Source organism: Amblyraja radiata, chromosome 9 (genome assembly GCF_010909765.2).
Source record: "Amblyraja radiata isolate CabotCenter1 chromosome 9, sAmbRad1.1.pri, whole genome shotgun sequence".
NCBI lineage: Eukaryota > Metazoa > Chordata > Chondrichthyes > Rajiformes > Rajidae > Amblyraja > Amblyraja radiata.
The window spans coordinates 13,942,649-13,967,033 of NC_045964.1; the positions used below are offsets into that span (position 1 = coordinate 13,942,649).

The 24,385-nt window shown below is 41.7% G+C and overlaps 1 protein-coding gene across 4 annotated transcripts in view; it reads right to left on the reverse strand.

The window, feature by feature from the left end:
- Window positions 1-24,385, reverse strand: part of numb (NUMB endocytic adaptor protein) — a 118,262-nt gene that overhangs the window by 57,422 nt on the left and 36,455 nt on the right. For 2 of the 4 annotated variants that reach the window (XM_033026740.1, XM_033026736.1), the window contains exon 2: window positions 15,483-15,571. The exons of 1 other annotated variant lie outside the window; for it this stretch is intronic. The gene's annotated coding sequence lies outside the window, so the exon portion shown is untranslated. The remainder of the gene's footprint in view (window positions 1-15,482; window positions 15,572-24,385) is intronic. One more of the 4 variants, XM_033026737.1, reaches the window with a different exon arrangement.

Here is a 24,385-nt window from a genome sequence, read left to right on the forward strand (position 1 = left end):
AGCCAAGGTGATACGGACACACCGCGATGAACAGGAAGGTTAAGATGGCTAGCACAGTGTAAGGTAAATCCTTTAAAAGAGGGGGAGGGGAGAAGGGGGGGGGGGGGGAAAGGAAGAGGGGAGACACTTAAGAAACCAGCCAACTTTTTAATAAGCCAGAGATACACAGCTGTGAAGTTCGGCGTACATTTAACATTACTGGTCGGTTATCCTTGGTTCTGAAAACGCCTGCTTACTTTTTTCCCCCCAATAAGCCAATGAAAATGTCTGGTCAGCAAAGGCGATTAACTAAAACTACCTACGACTACCTCGACTACCTACAACTACATGGCGACCCCACTACAACTGCACCTTCGACTACAAAAGTACCGATTTTCTCCATGGCGACCAATTTTTGGTCGCAGAAAATGTTTCAACCCAAAATTTGCTGCGACCATACTGAAACAGCGACTAGTTCCCAGATTGCGGGAACTCCTCGCGACCATGAAGGAGACTCACCAGAGACCACCAGCGAACATGTGGCGATCATGTGGCAAGCGCAGAGTCCCCTGCACTCGCCTAAAAAGCCACCTAAGTGGGACAGGCCCTTAAATTTGTGTTTTTTATTTGTTTATCGGAGTCATGCTGCTGCATAAATTGTGAAATTCTTAAGAAACTTGAAATGAAGGCAGAGTTCCCCGGGTGGGGTCAAAGTCTCAAAGGCGTTGGTCTCAGTAATTGACTATGTTCCACAGTGGTTTTTGGTCGGAAAGTAAAATGACATGGGAGCAGGAGAAGGAATTCATACACAGTTTCAGCATGATCCCAAAGAACAGTGCAGCAATCCTAAATGGCTGAGTAATAATAATAATACATTTTATTTATGGGCGCCTTTCAAGAGTCTCAAGGACACTATTTCTTCTGTTCTGAGCACAAGATAGTGGTCAGATTGCATTCAGAGAGGTTTCACCACATGACCTAAAACTACACCATCCATCTCCTTGACAGACCAAACAAGTAAATAAACAAAAGCATTGCAAAAATATCTCAACACCTCTGATTTCCCTGCCCTCCTTTCACCCACATTGATATCAGCAATTTTCCTAATTCAGTAATTTTCTGCAAAGCCTTTTCAAGGAATTAATGTTTCATCTAAAAGTAACTGCTACTGAAATACTTCAAATGTCTAAGCCATAAAACCTCCAGTTACGACCACAGGTGGTGCCAGTTCACATGAGAAAACTGTATAAATTGAAGACCAAAAGGTCAACAGAATATTTTAAAATAACTACTTTAAAAAGAGCCTCACACATGTTACCGTATTGATGAAACATCTGCGCCAAAGCATAGATAACTAAGTTGTCTCGTGCACGCAGACACATTTTCGAAGGAGTGGACTAATAAAGTACTGGAGTAGCTCAGTGGGTCGGGCAGCATCTCTGGAGAACGTGGATGGGAGATATTTCGGGTTGGGACCCTTCAGTCTTAAGAATGGTTCCCACCCGAAACATCACCTATCCACTTTCTGCAGAGATGCTGCCTGATCCGCTGAGTTACTCCAGCATTTTGGGTCTTTTTTGTAAACCAGCATCTACAGTTCTTTGTTTCTACTTCTGACCTAATACAAAGTTTGGACCACATTCGTCCTGCTGTCAGTTGTTTAAATGTTTCATTTCTATTCCACTCCTGAATCTTAACTACATGGACTGTTACCTAGATGGCAGTACATTGTAGACGATTCTCTCTTTTGGACAAATGAAGCTTCATCTACTCTTCAGAAACGCAAGACATCCCATGACACCATAATATAGTGACCAGAATAAAGTATGGCCAAAGCCAATGCATTAACAGGAAAATTGCAGTGGTTCTGGAGATAGTTAAAAAGGGGTTTATAGCCCTGTTTTTGGCAGACAGGCCAAACTTCTGCAATTTTAGTTAGTTGCTGGTGTTGCAGTTTCGGGTAGTTTGTGAATTTCAGAATAAAGTCAGGATAGGATAAATGTTCTTTGCAGAAGACAGTGTATCTGCTCATTTATCTGTCTTCCTCACCAGTACCAATGCAAAGCACCACTAGGAATTGTTTCAATGACCTTCCAAAAGCTAAACATTCTGGTGACCACAAAACATGAAGGATACCATTAATGATCAATTATTTTGAATGGCTGCTTGATGAAATCTATTTAAGGGGTTATCATTTAACACACTGTCCAATTGTTAGCTTCCAACCCAAACATTTACTTGCAGTATTTTGATTATAAAGCAGCACAGATTTCCTCACAGCTGTGTTAATCGGACTCTGACTGTAGCCCTGGATTTTAAATGTATGAAACACCCTATAAATTGCACTTTATTTGCATAACATTAAATTGGACAGGACAGCCTTGTTTCTAATTAGTATTAACTTTGGCATTTCACTTTTATATATTCTTGAGCTCTACCAAACAATCAGAGAAACAATGTTAACGATTCACTCGTTATCAGATACAGGTGGGTCCAAAGGCCAGCACCAACATGAATATTCTTTATTAATTCTGCAACATATTTGGAACAAAGTCTCATTCCTCTCTGATGACTACTGCAAAAATAATTGTGTTTTACGCCCATCCTACGTTTCAAGTAAAATAGCTAGAAATATCTCACCCAAAAAAATAATAAACAAGTAATCAAGAGATAAAATCAGACAGATACTGCAAGTGGTTTTCCAAGTTACAGGCCAAACAGGCTGGAATCAACTGCTGAATGATTATTATAATTTGTTTAGTTTTGGGGATGGCACAGTGGACAAGCTACGACAACATACCACCTAGTCGACGTCAAGTTACGGCAAGCTACCGACAACCGGCTACCCATTAGGACTTCCACCTACGACAACCAAAGTCAACCTATGTCCACCTGCGACAAGCTACGACAAGCAACGACCCTGTCGGCCACAACTGAAGACAATTCAGTCGCCGGTACCTGCCGGTTGAAGTAGGTAGTCGTCAATGGAATTCACCGAAGTCAGCACCCGGCGACCACCAACGTCACCTGGCGACAAACTTAACCTGCTGATATCCCTAACTGAAACAGCGTAATGCTGTAACATTATATTCTGTACTAGAGCTGCAGTCTTACCAATATTTAAATTACAGTCCTGCAAACAGAGTTGTCAAGAAATAATCAGGCAACCTGGACAAACAGAGGGCTTAATGGTTGTTGTGGAAGAGCCAGGTGTCGTCCATTAATGAGCGGAGATTGGCATTGTCTTTTTGAACAATTCTGCCAAGGGAGCAGTAATGTAGCCAGGATAACGCAAGGCCAATAATAGCTGCCTTTTGGGGATTCCACAAACCACAAAACTGGATAGTTAATGGAACCATGCAGCTGTTTGACAAAGAATTATACACTATATCAGGTAACAATAGAGCCGAGGGGGGAGGTGATCGGTAGTAGACAATTTAAAAATCCGATTGAAGGAGCTGGGTATTCTGAATAAGACGAGCTTCCAAAACCGCATTTTAGTTTTTTTTAAATGCAACGGTTAAATCAGGGCACGTGGAACCTTTGATGAATTGCTGCTCAATGGATCAAGTTGGGAATTGAAATGACAGGTGAAACCAAGCACTAAAGCATAATAAGCTCCTTGCACTTGTGGAATGGAGGCAGAGGAAACAGGAGAACAGTTTAAAATGAATGTAGCTAAAAGAAAAGTTGGATTATTTTGGCATTGTAGTACGATTAATGAGTGGAGAGCAATTGTGACAGAGAATATCACAGTTCAACCACACATCCACATTTGGCACTTGTGACTGACCGGGGGATAGTTATCAACATTCCAAGTCATTGCCATTAGGTTTTTGGCCAAATAAAAATGAAGATCATTTCAAGAAAGCAACCAGGTAAGATAGTGATTACACTAACATTTTAAGAGAGTAAACATCTATATTTAGAGATTTTAGATTTTTTTTTAAAGATAATTTTTTTTTACAATTTCCATGCAGTAATTAAGAAACCACCATTGAAATAAGTAACCAAAGGACCGATATTTTAGTTAACTGGCAAAAGATCCAGATGTAAAAAAGGAAAAAAATTGCTAAGTGAATTGTAATGATAGAGAATGTAATGTCTTGAAGGGTGGTGGCAACCAACTCTATAGCAATCTCCAGAAAAGGTCATTGATTCATGATTTAAAGAACATTTCAGATCAGTTAAAAATCAAGAGGGTCGGACTAGTACTTGACTCTTCCAAGAACTGGCAGTCATAATGGCCTAATGGTCTCATTAATTCTATGCAATTTAATCATAGAAGGATCTTTATTTCAAAATAAACAAAACACAACTATGCTGTCTGAAGAGGGTCTGAAGAAGGGTTTCGGCCCGAAACGTCGCCTATTTCCTTCGCTCCATAGATGCTGCTGCACCCGCTGAGTTTCCCCAGCAATTTTGTGTACATACAACTATGCTTAATCACTCGGTCGAATTCCAACTTCTGTTTATTAGACATGTGCTTACACCCTTCATTAAGCACTTTGCATCTCATAAACACAAAGCTTTCCCGAGCAGTGTTGCAACTCTCCTCACGTGCTCATGTCGGGCCGACTTTCCTCAAACTGATGAAAGTTCAGGCAAACTTCAATGTATAATGTCTTCATATGTAACACAGCGTCATTCGGCAAGTAGACGTCGTGTAGCATTATCTATTATCATTCTATCATTCCCATCTAATCATACACTATTCTATTAGCTTCCTTTTATCCAGTTCAATTGCTGAGCTATCAACTATAACTTCCTCTTGATTTTAAGTTTCTAACTGCTGTGAAATTGATACTTGGGTAATTTATATGTCCTTTAAAAAGCTGCGAATTTTGTATCAAATGATCAGCACATTGTGAGAATTCCACAGATTCAGCACATGATAAAACTGCGAGCACAAATACATATCAATGAGGTACCAATGTTCTGGCAACTTCCCAGACACCAGAACCTCTTTCATGGCACATAAATATATTGGCAAACAAATCATTATTTTATTCTTTTTCTACAAACAACATATGGCACATTGGATTTCCTTTTAATTTAACACCAGCAATCACAGTTCACAGCAATACTCATACTTCTTGCCTATATCTCCAATCGGAGTTCTAGATTTGAGTCCTTTTCATGAAATAGCTGCCAACTGATAAAAAGTCTGTTTCACTGTTGAGCTTCCTATGGGGGAACGATAGGAGTTGCTTTTAGTCGTCACCAAGAATGGTTTTGCTGATTGTCCCGCAGCTAAATAGTTGACATTATGACATTACACAAAACTATCAAAATCATGAACATAATAAACTTACTCATGGAAACAACACTGTACTTGGTCAAAATGTATGCAGCCAGGTGAAATCAACATCTACTTCATCACAACCTGTAGCTTATTCTAAAGTTTCAGATGCTCTGGACAGTATTCTCTGAGGCAAGTAGTCTGATTTTTCTCATTATGCAATAAAAAGAGAATATTTGAATAAGACCACCAAAATGATTGGACTGAACTTTCTTTTGGATTGGCTGGGGAGAAGGCACAACAAAGCAACACCACAAACCATGGCAACATACAAATTTAGCAAGAATATAACAGAAGTAATTTCTTCACCGCAGATTTTCTACACAACCATGAAGACATTTTTTCCCTCAATAATGAATTAGAAGTCTTTTGGACATGCAAATGAATTAGGAATATGTGATCTGATTAGGTAATGACAAATTATGCTGAACTTGTCAGAGTGTTAATGTGCTAATGTAGAGGTGGCCATGGGAAATCCATCTGATGGGGTGTATAAGGATTTCCAAGAGTTTCTTGATAATGTGCAAGATACAGATAACCCTTGCTATAACAGAAGGGGGGGGGGGGGGGGGGGGGGAGGGGGGTACGTTATTGCTGATTGTTCGCTACATATAACCGAGTAAGGAATTCACTCTAACCATCGAGCGATTATTCCGTGAAACAACGAGTTGTTTTCAAATAGTTTTTTTTAAATAGCTATTTTGTTACTGCAATTATTAAAATACGAAAGGCTGTTTGTTACATTGTTTAACAGAGTATCATTGTACAAGTGTTGATCCCAGCAATTGCTTGTCAATTTCAATAACTAGCAGCCCATGTTTCTAAAGAGACAGTGGTGTCCATTTACTGTGGGGATGCTTTCTCTATATCCAAAATCCATTATAAAGAGCTCCATGATAACGAGGGTAGACAATAGTACACGTGTCATCAGAATGATCAGCAAGTCCAAATCAATATTGGGGAAGTTAAAGTCACCCACTAAGACAATCATCTTTTGGTAATCTATTTACATATCTGTTCCTCTATCTTCTGCTTGCTATTGAGCCTATAGTTAGAGTGCTTGCACCTTTCTTATTTCCAAGTTCGACCCATATCACCTCAACAAATAAACCCTCTAGTATGTCCTCTCTGAATGCCGCCGTGGCAGTCTCCATGATTAGTAGCACAATGCCTTCATCTCTTTTCCCTTCCTGTTAATCACCTGAAACAATGAGCATCCAGTCATGTGCCTCGCAACCATGTTCCTGCAATGGCCACATTATTGTCCCAAACACTGATCCAAGCTCCAAGTTCATTTGTTTTCTCCACAATACCCCTTGCATTGAAATAAACACATGCCAGCATCAACATATTTGTGCACCTCTTCCTGCCTGCTCTTCCTTTGAGACTTACTAGTCCAAACCTCCATCTAACCATCACTCCTTCCAATTTTTGTTCCCGGCCCGTCTGATGTAACACTCTCAACTATAGCTTCTTTCTGCCATTTACACCAGCTTTATGCATTTCCAATTAAAGTTTCAATGCCAATGCTGCTGCTTCTACTCTATAAGCAATCATCGCCTAGAGATTCTCATGAGTCATTGGGGATATTACACATTACCAAGGAGGATTTGAAAACATCCTTAAATAGTTTCCTGTTCACCTGCCAATTTCCCATGAAGAAGCTCAGAATAGTACATCTGTTTCAGATGTCTGGTGTCAGGCAAATGAATGACACTGTCTGCACATCGGATCTGATCAAATGTAATTAGGGCCTCACCTAATTACGCATGCTGTGTTGGGAAGCCGATATTGGTTTGCACAATATTTGTGCAAACAGTTTTGGTGAAACCTCTCCAGCAACACACGTAGATAATCAATTTCTCAGGAGTGTCACAGTAGAGCCAGGCTCTGATCAGCAGGTGTAGCACATGAATGATTTTAGTATATTCATGTATGGAAATCAGATTATAATCAAACACTTGGCCCATGTTGACCAACTACTCCTGACCCCGACTCCAGTTGCATACCTTCCTCATTCCTGACCCCGAGTCCAGCCTTACACCTGGCCCCCTATTCTACCCTGATCATAGCTGCTTACCTGCTTAGGTTCCCAGTGCTGAACACTCCCATGGTCCCAGCTTTGACCGCAGACCTAGTACTATTGCAGACCTTGACGCTGGATGCACACTTGGCCTTGCTCCTAGCCCCTCTGCACTGACAATATATCTGACCCACACAAAGCCCCATATCTGACCTCCTGGACAACCTATTAAGTTCAAGTCCACAGGTGCTTATCTAATGCAGTAATCTTTTATGGGGCTATTCACAGACCAAATTTTGTATAACAAAATTTGCTACATCCATTGGCTTCCTTGTTATCTAACATGCTAGTTACTTTGTCAAAGAAGTCATCAATTGGTTGAACACAATTTCTCATCCATAAAATTATACTCACTCAGTTGTATAAGTATTCTGTTACCATTTCTTTCATTTTCCTAACAAACTGTCCTGAAGTCATTTTCACCCCCAATAATTTTAGTATTTTGCCGTCTTCCTCTTTTGCAGTCCAATAACTATATTTAAGCAATATTATTCTATTAAATGTGATCTTGAGAGTACATAATATTTTCTGTGGTATTCATAACACAATAATGATGAAAAGATCTTTGTTTTGATTGCACCTACCAACATGCATACATTATTATATTACAGTTAATATGTACCAAGGGCAAATGTTTGTTCCAATGCTCCCTATTCCCAATTACTTTTACATTGGTGATTGAAATGCAAGTGAAGTTTAAATGGCATCAGAAAAATAAAACCTCCGGAATGGATGATATTCATTACATGGTTGGTTGGAGTCAGTATCAGCACAATTACTATATTAAACTTTGAATCTTCAGATGTCCTGGTTCAAGCTAAAACTAAAGACAAATAATAACCTCCTCACACATTCCCCTGCAAGTATCTCTGTCACTCCTTTAAAATATGCCCCTTCTTTGAACAAGCTCTTAAACATCGCACCTGAATCAGTTTCCATCTGATTACACTCCTTGAAGATGTTTATCTATGTGTTCAATTAATAAAACAACAAGATTGGGGACATTTCTATTCAACCTGTCAAAGGAATTTGGGAGGGGGGGGTTAGAAATAGTCAAAGAAATAAACAAACACAATGTTTGAGTGGCAAATGACAATAGTGCTACCTTCCCAATATTTAACTGAAGGAAATAATCGGTTATCAGGGCTGTATGTTGTGACAGACAGCCTGACCCCTTGTATGTCATTTTAATATTACACTTATCCCATCCCCTTGGATATTCCGGATGAATAAATTAAGGTTTTGTCAACTAATTACAAATCAGGCTAATTACAAATCAATAACATTAGCCAACTACGAAACATGAAGCGCTGAGCATTAGGATCCAGACATCACGGACAACTGGCCTCAGTCCCCGCTCACATCTGGCAGTGCTCTCTGTCTGAACCAGGGGCCACGGAGCATTTTTGAAAGTGGGGAGGCTGAGCGATCTCCGATCACTGGCCTTGGGAGTACCTGGCGAGGGAGTGGAGCAACCGAGGAAGGGGAGGGTGACTTTTTGAAATTTGGGTAGGGACCTTTTGAAATTTGATGCATTAAAATCATGTTTTAGTGCATTGTATAAGTTTTTTGTTTGAAGTATTTTTAAGAGGTAACTTTTTCCACACAAAGGGTGGTGGGTGTATGGAACAAGCTGCCAGAGGAAGTAGTTGAGGCAGGGACTATCCCAACATTTAAGAAACAGTTAGACTGATATATGGATAGAACAGGTTTGGAGGGATATGGACCAAAAGCAGGTAGTGTAGCTGGGACATATTGGTGGGTGTGGGCAAGTTGTGCCAAAGGGCCTGTTTTCACAGTGTATCACTCTATGACTACATTATACCTCCACCATGCATGAATGCTTCAAAATCAAATGGTCGCGTTTTATTGCCATATACTCAAGCATAGAAACATAGAAAATAGGTTCAGGAATGGGCCATTTGGCCCTTTGAGCCAGCACTGCCATTCAATATGATCATGGCTGTTCATCCAAAATCAGTACCTCTTTCCTGTATTTTTCCCATATTCCTTGATTTCGCAAGCCCCAAGAGATAAATGTAACTCTCTCTTGAAAACATTCAGTGAATTGGCCTCCACTGCCTTCTGTGGCAGAGAATTCCACAGATTCACAACTCTCTGCATGAAGAAAGTTTGTCCTCATCTCAGTCCTAACTGGCCGACCCTTTATTCTTAAACTGTGACCCCTGGTTCTGAACTCCCCCAACATCGGGAACATTTTTCCTGCAGTTATAGTAAGTGAAAATCCAGCAGGCAAGCAGGATGCTTTCTCCAACCACCCCCATTTGAAGGCCACTATCTTCCACCGTTTCTACCCAGTGCTTGGTACTTACTTCCAGCAGCCACTAGTTGTCCTCCAGGATGCACCGAGCCGCAGCCTGATCCATGCCGGTCACCTGGGCGAATTCGGCATAGAGACTCTCACGGCAGCGGCGCAACGCTTCCGATGCCTCTGACGGCCCGGGACTCTTGCACTGAGGCTGCTCCATGGCCGGAGCTGCAGCGAGCGACTCGCCAGCCCGGCAAACACTCGCCAGCCCGGCAAACACTCGCCAGCCCGGCAAACACTCGCCAGCCCGGCAAACACTCGCCAGCCCGGCAAACACTCGCCAGCCCGGCAAACACTCGCCAGCCCGGCAAACACTCGCCAGCCCGGCAAACACGCGCCAGCCCGGCAAACACGCGCCAGCCCGGCAAACACGCGCCAGCCCGGCAAACACTCGCCAGCCCGGCAAACACTCGCCAGCCCCAGCTCCCCGTCCGCATCTGACCCCGCCGCTGCTTCTGCTTCCATCACTCCTTCAGCCCCGGCTCTGCAACACCCGCGGCCCATGCAGTTGATATGGAGTTTCGAAATTTTCGTTGATCACAGAATTTCTCATGACAGAGTGTGAGAAATTTGTGATCAGCATGAGAGCATGAGAATTTGTTGAAATGCATGATTCTCACGCTCAATGCGTGAGAGTTGGCAGCCCTGCAAAGACTATGTTGATGAACTGAATAACATTGTGATTATTATCATTAACACATGCCATCATTGGAGGGGAGAGGAATTCTAATGAGAAATAAGGAAATTTCAGAGGAATTAAACAAATACCTTGTATCCAGAGAAGAAAAAGGGTTAGTGGAGGATTAGTGCAAAAACGAATGCATGATGGTCAGGGTAGATAGAGTGGGCCAAAGGGCCTGTTTCCATGCTGTATTTATGTCGCTAAGATACAAACCTGCCAGAAATACCAGAGAACTGGGCTTTGAGTGAAAACGAGGAATTGGAACAAAAATAAAAAAATTGTATTAAAAAATTAAGCAAAACAGGTTAAACGCTAGACCACCACTTGGGACCTGTGCCATACCCAAAAGAACTGTACCATGGAAGTTGTCCGAGAACCAACCCCCTCCACCAGAAACACACGCCAAACACATGCCTAACCTCTAGGCATACATTTGTGAGGTGCAAGAGGGGGAAAAAAACCCTCCAAACCTGTTAATCAAATGTTTATGGTAATGAAAATGTTGGAAACCATAAATGAAAACCAAGCATATTGAAAGGAATAATAGCATTGAGTGAAGTGTACAGATTTATAAAAAGAACATAAACCTGCAGGACTGTGTCAGTGGAATATGGAATAGGGAATCATTGATTGGGGTGCTTCTGTATTTTGGGAAGGCTTTAGTGAACAAGCAGTTGACAGTAATATCGTGCTATGGACTGTAAATTGGTCATTGGACAGAAATTGAAGAGTAGGAATAGACAGATCTTTTTAAGTAAGCCGTGACCAGTGGGGTACCATAGGGTCAGTTTAACCACTTGGCTGAAAGGACCAAATATGTTACTTTCAAGTTTACCAATTTTGATATTGATTTATTATTGCCACGTGCACAAAGATACTGTGATAAATGTTGTTTGTGTATTATCCAGTTAAATCATACGGAACAAGCACAATCATGTACCTCCTCTAACCTCATCTACCACATCCTGATGTGGGCTCCTGTACATCGACAAGACCAAACGTAGACTCGACGGCCTTTTCTCTGATCAATTACGCTCTGTCGCCCAGGCCTACGGGATCTCCCGGTTGTCAACCATTTCAACTCCTCATCCCATTCGGACCTTTCTGTCCTGGGTCTGCTCCATTGCCAGAATAAAGCCAAATTGGAGTAACAGCACCTCATATTTCGCTTGGGTCGCTTATAATCCAACAGCATGAACATTTAATCATCTCATTTTAAGTCACCTCATCTTACACCCCCTCGCCGCTCCCCTTCCTCCACTCTAGTCATTTTACAGTTCCACAGTTCTCCACATCGTTTTTCTTGAGATAACACCTACCATAGCCAACAATGGACCTACCAGTACCGTCGCCCTGCCCGAGGTCATTTGAGGCCGGCCCTTCTCTTTTCTCTCCTCCAGCTCTTCATCTTCGACCACTCCTCCCCAAACCTTCCGTCTGAAGGGTCCCAACCCAAAATGTCACCCATCCTTTTTCTCCAGAGATGCCGCCTGACCCGCTGAGTAACTATACTACTTTGTGTGTGCCAAGCCAGCAGAAGGACGTAATATGCTTCAAGATAAAGACAAGCTGAGAACATGGTAAATACAGCATAATGCAGAAAATTGTGAAGATATCTACTGATCTGCAGAGTATATTCTGAGTGGCGACAGATTAGGTAAAGTAGATGTTCAAAGAAACACAGCAAGTCTTGCACTTGCGTCACTGAGTGTAACATGCAGATTTAACAAAACTATGAGGAAGGAAAATGCTATGTGGCCTTGGAGGGTTTGAGTACGAGTAGAGATGCCGCACCGCAATTATACACTGTGGTAAGTGAGACCACATCAGGAGGATTGTGTTTAGTTTTGGTCACCTTACCAAAAAAAGTAAAATGAGAAAAAAAAACAAAAGAACCACTGGACTATCTCCACGGATGTCAGTTTTGCCAAATAAATTAATCACATACTATGCAGTAGAGATCTTATTATAATTTTAAATTCTTAGACTAGATTTCTGCCTTGGTGGGCTGAGGAAGCTCATGAGTCATTGTGAGTTCATTACTTTTTGCATGAGTCAATTCAGCCCATAGAATCAATGCTATCTCACAGAGGAGTCCCATTTCCCAATTATTTATCCTGCAATCTATTCTCCACATGTTCCTATCACTCCATCCCTCCAACCCCCACCCAGACTCCACCTTCCACCTACATATTTGGGGTAATTTACAATGACCAATGAACCTATCAACCCTCACATCTTTGAGCTCAGGGAAGAACCTGGAGCATCCAGAGGAAACTCGCAGTCACAGAATGAATGAATACGTTTTAAATTAATTAAATTCACAGCGGGACGATGCAAACACCACACAAATAATAGAGGTCAGGATCGAACTCTGGTTACTGGAACTGCAAGGCAGCAGCTTCACTTGCAGCACCATGGTGCTTCCCAGAATATATTAAGGGAATTAATGAAATGTGGGAAAAAATTATGCCGAGGTGGACCACCAGCTGTGATCTTGATGAATGGTGGTGGAAGTTCATTGTGACTAAAAGCCTACTCCTGCTTCTATTTATCAATATTTTACCAGGACATGGGAAGTTATCCATGTTTTGCAAGGAATCACCATGGATTTCAAGGGCAATATAGTGCTCCAGGAGCAGATTAAAAGATGAACTTTTTCCCATATTTAGGGTAAGATCCATTCTCTTCAGTGAACAAATTAACAATAATTTGGAATTGTCTCTGAACATGCAATATGCAAGCATCATACTTGATGACTTAAACAGAGTAAATTTGGCTCTGGAGTGTAGGCATAGATTGAAATGTTTCTAACGTGGTCTGTGGTTATGCTTCATTCTCACAGAAAGCTTTTTGCAGGCGATTAATTTAATCTCAGTCACAATTAGTTAGTTGACTGTGGAAAGAATAGAAATTCTTAGTTAAGAATGGCTTCATGGACTTCAGTCCATTGAAATCACCTCAAAAAAAACCAGCCCACCAACCATTCCTTCAGTATGAAACCAGGAACAAATTTGAGCAAAACAAAGAGCTGGAGAAATTCAAGGGGTCGGACAGCATCTGGGAAGGGAATGGACAGGCTTGTTTTCAGACTGACGGATGAAGGGTCCCAATCTAAGTTACCTGCCATTCCCTACCCAGATGATGCCTGCCTGCCTGATGTTCCTCAGGTACTTTGTGTTTGCTCAAGATTTCAGCATCTGCAGTTTGTGCCTTCAGGAGCAAGCTTTTCAGCTTTACTTAGCACTTTTATTTCCATGCCCTTAAATGACCCAGCAAATTAAAATGCTATCCAGCCGAACCTTGGACATGCTTTTATATTAAAAGGGTTATACTTCCAGTACCCGTGAAAAAAAAAATGCACTCTGCAATTTCACCTGTAAATATCCTGCTTCAGGTTTCTTAATGCATCTTGCTCTGAATTTCCCCAGAGAAAATAACCGCAGTAGCAACCATATTCAGAAGTCTAACATTACAAATACCTCGATCCCTCAATCTTCAAAGCTCAATGGCATACTGACATTTGACCTCTTATAATTGAGCACTGCTATTTACAGTACCATTTACAGAACCTCTGCTGCAAGTTCCCTCAAGCTTTTTTAACCTCAGACCTGCTCCACTTAAGACATAATACAAACTCAATCTTTTATTTGTCCCTGGGCCTTGACTATTTCCCGGCAAGTATACATTTCTCATTCTTAATTACACCTAAAGCAGTTGGCAAGATATCTTCCTAAATTGTTGCCAACTGAATGGTAATATTAACTAGAGCAATCATGACCTGACTATCTATGTTGTACAGGAATGCTGTCTGACCTGCTGAGTAAGTGCAGCACTTTGAGTCCTTCATTGTACCCTCCGTCTTCTATGGGTAAGATAGGTCACAATCCAAACTATCAAGTCACGATGCATCTCTTGCACCTTAAGTGTGTCTACAACGATGAGGAACTTTATTAAATGCCGTACTAAAATCCATGTAAATAACACCCACCGCCTCATCCTATCCAATCATCGTCACCATCTCAAAAAGCCCAATCAAGTTCGTTAGATATAACTTAACGCAGACAAACCTTTTGCTGGCTGTCGCTAATTATCCCATTCTCTTCCAAATGCAAGTAAATCTTATCTTGACGAGATAAGATTACAGGCTTACCAGCCTATAATTTCTTTGATTAAGTTTACTTCTTAAACAAAGGAACAACATTGGCTATTCTCTCTTCCTCTGGGACCAGCTGTGGCTAGAGAGGACCATGTCATCTCCTCTCTTGCCTCTCATTACCTGGGATAGATTCCAATAAGGATCTGGGGATTATCTACCCTGACGCAAGAAGGGGTTAGTACAACATAATGGTGCTGCGATAAAATATCTACACAAGGACTGAATGGCCTATTCGTGATTTTTCTTATGTTTTTATACCCGTTTTGGTCATGGCTGTCAAAGCAAACTTTGTTGGCTGACACAAGTATTGCATTGCATCAATGCTGCACAGATGTAAATTCAATGCTTCAATCACAATGAGAAGCACATTTGACTGCAGGCCGTGTTCCATCGTGAGGATTTGCAAATGGAACGGGACATCATGCACTCATCAACCATTTCATCTGACATCTACAGAAGAAAGTAATATATCATACGGATTACATTAATGGACTCTCAGCCAGTGTTCCAGTGGCTGATCATAACCACACACAGGAACATTTCTAATGATTTCCACATATCCACCAAACAAATAAATAAAATTAATCAGATTGGTTGAAGCCATTTGAGTTAAAAGGTCAGGATTAAGCGACACCTGGAAGTGTTTTAAGTCCTGAAGATCTGCCATTGTTCTGCTGTTCATTACAACTCAAGCTATCAACGTGTATACCAGGGACTTGAAAATGTACCCGGGCTCCTTGCACCACCGTTTGATTAACCTGCCGAGCTCTGAAGCAGAGGGGTGCTGGCTAATCTACAATTATTCAAATCTACCAGTTTTTAAACTTCATGCCAATTTTCTGACCAGTTTATTGGGCTTTGTTAATGGGCTCTGAGTATCTCGCCCAGATAAGTACCATGAGTTTGTCCAATATTATTAAACTGATAGTTGGCTGTGCTTTTTCTTACTTTTTTCTTTACTTGAAATCCAGTATGATCCTTCCACCAACTGATTGTCAGGTCACCGTGTACGACTGATGTTTTGTCCTCTTCTTCTACTGTGAAAATGGACAAGTGTTTATTGAACAATTGCTATCTCATTATCCATCACTGTCTCACTTCCGCACATCTTTAAAAATCATCTGGTGCATATCATCTACTCACTTTAACTTAAAATGATGCTAATGAATACAATTCAATATTTTGTTGATTAAAAAGTGGTGCAATCCCATGAAGAACACTACATATAATTGAATGCCAATATATTAAACGTAGGTTTCGTAAAATGAGTTGTATCTCAGTGAAGGTACACAAAAATGCTGGAGAAAGCGGGTGCAGCAGCATCTATGGAGCGAAGGAAATAGGTGACGTTTCGGGCCGAAACCCTTCTTCAGACTTCACTGTATCTCAGTGAAGTTTTGTTGCTACAATGCTTTTAAAATGAAGCGCCAGTGACTGCCCTTCTACTCATTGACACTGCCATTTCTGAAGTACAATTGGGGTGTTGGTGACTGTGGGGAAATTGCACCAGTCCTTGCATCAACCTACTTACAACTTGGTGTAACGGTTTCTTAGTATAGGCACTCCCCAAGTCACACATTAGGCGACTTATGTAAAAACTTTCCAATAGTGGTCCCATTTCCAGAATGACCAGTGTTAATTGCCATGAGAAGTTGGCAAGGGCTTTCCCTCTGCTTCATAGATATAAAAGCATTGCCCGGGCTTGCTGCTCTTCCAGTGACACTGGGAAGGCGAGCGAGAATTGGGGAAGTGGTGGAGAGTAACTACTGGCTGAGTCGGCAACATCTTCCACAAGGTGCATCAGAGAACCCTTCACCACCGCCCAGTTGACGCAGCTGTTGTTGCGTCTCACGTTGTAGCCCCTGGCTAACAGCGCTTTCATCAGGCCACCGCTAGGACAAGCTTGGTCACCGTGTGGCTCCCTCCCCTCTCACCAGCTGCCATTTCTTCCTGTCGGCCGTTAATTTGACTGCTCTCCCCTCCACCAACATATGTTGGCGGCACTTGGGGAGAAGGAGGCAACAGCAGAGAGGGGAGAGACAAAGTGGACAAGCGACAAGAGGAGGTGGTGGTGGCAGTGGAGGGGGGAGTGAGCAAAGCGACGGCCAACAGGGAAGAAGTGGCTGCTGGCGAGAGGGGCCCACAGTGAAAGAACTTGTCCTGTTGTTGGCCTGGGGCTACAATGTGAGCCGCAGCAACAGCCATTAATGGATGGTGCTGTAGCTGGTGAAGGGATCGCTGGTGCAGACCAAAGCCATTGGCACTTGCAACTTGCGAGCCCTTCTTGATTATTGATTATCACCTTATTGATGGCAACTCGAGTACAATCCGACTTGCGTAATGGTTTATCCAATGTAACCCTTAAGTTGGGGAGTGTCTGTATAAGGGAAAAGGGATCTTTTCTAAAAATGATCAAAGTTAAAAATAATATTTTAAGCATTACGAGTGTACTTTTCTACACTTAATTTGTGTTTTAACCAATGAAGTTTGCAAATTAAGACTCTCTGGAAGAACTCCAATCGAAGAAAATCAAAAACTACAATACTCAGCCTGCCTTTTTCACAGTTCACTTAGTACTTTTCTTCCACTTTAAGAATGTGATGTGTGTTGGCAATAGAGACGTGTGTTAATAATTCAACTTTAATTTTACTTCAAAATATAAACAAAGCTCCTAATTTCACTATTCACCAAATTCCAGGAGAGGCAGCGAACACCCACTTTGCATTGGCACTGTGCATTAACAAAGTCTCCTGCAACTATAACCGGAAAAATTAAATTGCTGAACTTGCACACTATCATAATTGTCTTGTTCTATTTTGACAAGATCTCTCCGAACACAAGCATCAGTGGTCTCAAACCATATAAAAATCTGCCAAACGAACCAAAGGAACTCTACCAAAGGAATAACTAATTTCTCCATGTTATACACTATCTGCTAATTTTGCACTTTTACTTAATGCGTTTATATCCTTTTAGACACCTCGTCTTTTGATATAGTTTACTTCTTACGTCAACCAATCTTGATACTAATGTTTCAAAGAATAAAATAGTCTAATTTCCTGATGCAGCTATTTGTTTTCCCTAAGTGTTAAGTTTATGATCGTGTGATCGTGTTTGATAATCACATTGTGATCTGATTAATATTGGAATCAAAAGGTCAAAGGAGATTCGTAGAATTATAGACAATAGGCGCAGGAGTAGGCCATTTGGCCCTTTGAGCCAGCACCGTCATTCAATGTGATCATGGCTGATCATCCACAATCAGTACCCCGTTCCTGTAATTTCCTCATATCCCCTGTCTATCTTTAAGAGCTCTATCTAACTCTCTTGAAAGCATCCAGAGAACCAGCCTCCCAACGCCTTCTGAGGCAGAGAATTCCACAGATTCACATCTCTGTGTGAAAAGGTTTTTCCTCATCTCTGTTCTAAATGGCTTGCCCCTTATTCTTAAACTGTGGCCTTTGTAATTCTGGACTCCCCCTACATTGGGAACATGTTTCCTGCTTCTAGCGTGCCCAATCCCTTAATAATCTTATATGTTTCAATAAGATGCCCTCTCATCCTTCTAGAGTATACAAGCCCAGCCATTCCATTCTATCAACATATGATGGTCCCGCCATCCCGGGAATGCAAGGTTAAAAACTTATACACAGAATACGTTATTATTTAAAATGCACTTTCTGCAGGGGTGGTCTAAACAGAATCTATCCAGTCTTAGAAAGATGACTGAAGAAACAGAACTTGTGAAGAAAAGATGCTCCCATGGACTAAACATTGGCATGAACACAGATTGTAAACCAAAGATGATGCCATCTAAATCAAAGCTTAATTCAGTAATTGAAAAGTTGCATGTTTGGAAGTTGCACTCCACCATCACACTGTCGACCTGTGTTTTGTAGATGGGGATAAAGATGGGGTCATTTACAGTGAACTACATTGATACCTCACTTAGCACTTAAGGAAATGTACATGGACACACATGTACTAACTGAAACAAAGAGGAAGAAGATTGAACTTTGCTGCCCGCCATCACAGTGAGGAATGTGGAATCCACTGTGATGGATGTTTATGTTAGCTTTTGTGGTTGTGTCTTGTTGCTTTTCACATAGTATGGCTGTCTGGTAACTCACATTTCACTGTACCTTAATTGGTAAATGTGACAATAAACTGACCTTGAAATCTTGAAGTTCGAGAAAACTCACGGTAACATTTTACATATTTTGAAATTCATTATGGAGAGTTTTATTTTTCAGCCATAACTCTGTCAAACATCATTCAGACTTCTCCCAGGAATGCACTAATGTAATCGATGAACTTTGGTTACTTACCTTGCCCGTCTCCAATTCAACCAGTTATTTGAATATCATCTTTCATAAGAGACCAACTGAAGTAGGAGCTAAATTATGGAAAAGCAGGACATGTATTCCTGGGCAAGAGGGTGTTATAGGGGGATCCAACAGAGGTATTTAAAACCACGAGGAAGATAAACAGTAGATCAATGGAAGGTACACAAAATTGCTGGGGAAACTCAGCGGGTGCAGCAGCATCTATGGAGCGAAGGAAATAGGCGACGTTTCGGGCCAAAACCCTTCTTCAGACTGAAGAAGGGTTTCGGCCCGAAACGTCGCCTATTTCCTTCGCTCCATAGATGCTGCTGCACCCGCTGAGTTTCCCCAGCAATTTTGTGTACCTTCGATATTCCAGCATCTGCAGTTCCCTTTTGAACACAGTAGATCAATGGAACTTGATTTCACTGATGGAAAAATCAAGAACCAGAAAAAGTATGACACACACATGATGGGCAGAAGCAAGACTCTGCTTTTTCACGGTGATTGATTAAAGGCCTGTCCCTTTAATCAATCACCATGAAAAAGGATATATAGCAGGGAGGTTCTACTGCAGTTGTACAGGGTCTTGGTGAGACCACACCTGGAGTATTGCGTACAGTTTTGGTCTCCAAATCTGAGGAAGGACATTATTGCCATAGAGGGAGTGCAGAGAAGGTTCACCAGACTGATTCCTGGGATGTCAGGACTGTCTTATGAAGAAAGACTGGATAGACTTGGTTTATACGCTCTAGAATTTAGGAGATTGAGAGGGGATCTTATAGAAACTTACAAAATTCTTAAGGGGTTGGACAGGCTAGATGCAGGAAGATTGCTCCCGATGTTGGGGAAGTCCAGGACAAGGGGTCACAGCTTAAGGATAAGGGGGAAATCCTTTAAAACCGAGATGAGAAGAACTTTTTTCACACAGAGAGTGGTGAATCTCTGGAACTCCCTGCCACAGAGGGTAGTCGAGGCCAGTTCATTGGCTATATTTAAGAGGGAGTTAGATGTGGCCCTTGTGGCTAAGGGGATCAGAGGGTATGGAGAGAACGCAGGTACGGGATACTGAGTTGGATGATCAGCCATGATCATATTGAATGGCGGTGCAGGCTCGAAGGGCCGAATGGCCTACTCCTGCACCTAATTTCTATGTTTCTATGTTTCTATGTCCCACTTGGGCTTCATTTACGCGACATCCTAAAAATTGGTTGGCGCGTCGTGGCATATGCAGTGATGCGCGGTAGCGCCCCAGGATTTTGGGATGCTCAAAATCCTCGTGCGCCACCTGCGTGACGTGCAAATGACGCCCGTGGGACAAGCCCTTTAGAGTCTGCAATACATTAACAGGGAGTGAAAGCAGATTAAATTGTAGATTTAAAGATCAAGATACACTCATCTGAGAGGGAAGAATGACAATGCAAAACACTTATATAGTTAAAATTATTAATAAATCCAAATCTACAATGCTGGTTTCTGGCACAATGGAACAAAAATACTATATACATTGCATAGTTTGCACTGTCATACTGTAAGAAATAATTTAAGAATTCAAAGTAGTAACTACGATACTTGGGGACATGATTCAATTTCTTTTCACCAAAATGAATGGAAACATTGAACTTGTGGCAGATCTAGTGGGACACAGGCGCATCTTCCAATTCCCCAATCCAAGTGTTACAAAAGCTGCAGAAACATGGCTTTCAGTCATTATCTCTTTAACGAGACCAACGTCAGAACAGATTCCAAGTAATCTGTTCGGGATGTGCACAAGTATTGATTTGTTCCTTCATATAACTAAATGCAGTAAAGCCTGACGTGTTGCATTTACGTTGGATGGTGGGACTCAAAGTAGAGGTGTGGCAGATGAGAAAGTTAAGGCAAATATGGAAATTAATTCAGACAAGTTCACTAGGCAGAACAGGCAGGGACAGGACAGGGAGCGAGCAAAGTCTGATATACTCAACTGCATTTTAATGCATGAAGGCTGACAGGCAAGGAAGGTGAACTCAGGACATTAGGCTTTAGAGATAAACCCTACACACTAGGGACAATTTACAATTAAAAGAAGCCAACTAACCGACAAACCTGTACACCTTTGGAGCGTGGTAGGAGGAAACCGGAGCATCCGGAGAATTTACAGCACCTGTAGTCAGGATCTAACCCGGGTTTCTGGCGCTGCAAGGCAGCAACTCTACCACTGTGCTGCCCTATTGTACTATGACCCCACCCAAATAGTCAGTGGGAATTAGAAAAGCAAACATGTCGTGAGATGACAGAGCTGTAGAGATAATTGTAATCGTACGTGATTTTAGTTTCCCCAATATTGATTGGGAGAGAATTTTTCAAGTGTGTCAAGGAATGTTTTAAGCTGCAAGTAATCTGCCAACAATCAATCTCTTCTTGGGAAATGGGCAAGTAGCTGAAGACTCAGTCGGGGAGCACAGTAGAACCAGTATTAGTTTTAAAATGGGTATGGGAAAATATAGTATTGGTTCACAAGTTAAAGTCTTTGGAAGGACAGTAGACAGGAATTTGAAAATGTTGATCTGGAGAGCCAGTTTGCAAGTGAAGGAATGTCCACCAAGTGGAGAGGCTTTTAAAAGTGAGATAGAGAGTTCATGGCCTCGCAGTTCATTTTATAGGAAACGAGAACTAAAACTCCAAGACACAGATTTAAGGCAAGAGGGGAAAAATGTAATAGGAACCCGAGAGACAACTTTTTCCACAGAATGTGGGTATGTGGATCAACTGGCAGAGGAAGTGGTAGTGACAGGTATAATTACAATGTTTAAAAGGCATTTGGCCAGGTACATGAATAGGAAAGATGTGGACCAGGCACAGAGACTAGCCCGGATTATGCATCTTGGTTGGTATCGATCAACTGGGCCAAAAGGGGCAGATTCCTTTAAATCACTTCTCAGAAACCAGCAACACTTTAGTTACCCCTCCTATTATCTCACTTTTTGGCTTGGCGATTCAGTTGTACTTTGGAATACTTGGGCCTTTCCAATGCCCTAGAAATGGAACACAACTCTCAGTTCTTCTTTCTGTAGCAACATCAAAAATTAAAGAAACTGGAGTAGCTGCAGATCATGGGGCCCTTCCAACATGCTCTACCATGTGGCAACAACAGAACTTGCTCTCCTCCACTACCCTGCTCAACTCCCATAACTCTCCACCCCTAAGATTCAAGCTTGCTTGATCTCAGCGCAGAAAATTCGAAAGATATGATCCTCGGAAAATCTCCCTTGCCATTTCAAACTGATAGATACTGGCCCCTTATTCCAAATCTAAAATCTTCCTTGCTCCAATTTGTCCTTCTCAGCATGTCCATCAATTTCACTCCAGCTCATAAAAATATAAAACTGGAATGGAAAAGCGACAATACACAGAAGAACATTGCTCAAATCATCTGGAGGGACAAAAGCCAGGAATTCTTGGATGATACCATCTTTACTTACATTTGTCTAAGTAAATGGTTCTTCTACTGACCACAATGGTTACACAATCTGTTGCTATTTGACTGCTTTCTTCTTAACCCTTGATCACAATCTACAACCAGATTTTGAGAGAGACAAGGAACTACAGATGCTGGCTTGTTAAAAATAATAAGATAGCGCTGGAGTAACTCAACAGGTCAGGCAGCTTCTCTGGAGAACAGACAGGTAACCTATCGGGTCAGAATCTGAACAGACTTTTCTATCAGGTTAGAGGCAGCCAATTCAGAAAATAAGCTGTCGGGTTGATGACAGATGCACACCGATATAGGAAGCTGAAAATGCCCCACTGGAATAATTAAAAAGCAGAAAATATGATGGAAATAGATTGACGTACCACATACCCAGAAGCCAGTAACATTATTAATTCTTGAGCCACTTAAGGGAAGATGCCAAACCTTTCCCCCAATACACAGTGGCTTCAACAATGCAACCCGTTGCCATGCAAAAACAAGATTCCGGAGCACAGCAAATATGCATCTCCATATTTGAAGAAAGCTCCTCAAACATCAAATGCCATACTTTAAAAGCACAATATAGCATAGTGACGTCTCGGAATTTTGTTTTAATGCAAGAAAAGGGAATATTGAGTCTATAATATAGACACAAAATGACAGGACCTATTGTATCATTCTAAACATTCAATCGGAAGAGATCTGCAGAAATCAATTATCACATGACAAGAACTCTGCAACAGGAAGCAACAAACCGAATATTCAACAAAAAGCACTCAAGCCAAAGATGAATCAAATGTTCTAGACATGAGGTTTATCCTCAGATGCATTATCCTACAAATAAGGAAAATAATTAAAAATGCAGACCATACAGGAAATTGGAACTTCTAAAGCAATTGTCAGCCGGTGGTTTCAAAGTTTATACTCATTACGCCAGGCTTTGCACTCTTACAATTGAAAGATCACACCACAGGTTGTGAAATGCTAAATTTAAATGATAAAACGTCTTACAACCACAGTGAACTATCCATTGTCAGCCTTGTCCACTGCCAGGGTGAGGCCATATGCACTTCATTCTGCCTGGGTAGTTTACAATACAACGGAGCGACCACCGCCTTCTCCAATTTCAGGTAATCCTTACCCCCATGCTCCTTTCTCACTCCTTCTGATCCACACTGTCACCCAACCTTCTTTCCAATTAAACCCCACACCACCCTGTTTCTACTCCCCATGGCTCCCAATGATCATGCCTCCTTTATCTAGTTCTACCTATCAGTTTCCAGCCTCTGTATCTCCAACCTTCTCTCTGCCCACTGGGCTCCATCTGCCCATCAACTCCTCCCTACCTGGTTCATCCCATTGGCTGCCAGCTCCTACCTCACCCCCTCCCCTCATCTCTATATACTAGCCATCTCACCTCTGGACTCTCAATCCTAATGCAGGGTCTAACCCCCCCCCCCCCCCCCCCCCAAAAAAAATCCAACTATGCCTTTTACTCCACAGATTCTGCCTGACTTACTAAGTTCCTCCAGCAATTTGTTATTTGCTCCACATTCCAGCACCTGCAGCCACCTGTGTTTTCTCTTGGAACCATTAATGTTGACCAGCCAACCAACAAACTCGCAAATCTTCACAGGAGAAATTCTATGCGGCATCTGTTCTGTGTTGACTTTCAATGTGTAAATGTTGCTGACAATTTTACTCGGGTTGAGGTGTCCCAACCTTATTTGAAGAGAAGTGAAGGATTGCGTTCAAATATTTAACATGCTTGCAGATGCATTGGTAAATTCTGGGCAAGTAATATAAAGCCGGCACTTGCAATGCAAGCAAATAAATCAAAGAGGAAAGAATTTTTAAAAAGCCGTTTCCATCCAGAAAACAGATCCAAGAAACAGGGAACTTAAAATGCAAACCGATTTTCTTCGCATATACCAACTATTTCTGTCACTTTCTTCAATAGCCTGTTTAACTTACTTCAAATGGCATAAATCTCAATATATGATCTCAACATAAACTCAGAATTGAGCTAAGGCAACAGAGGCAGCGCTGCATTGTCAAAAAACATGCTCCCA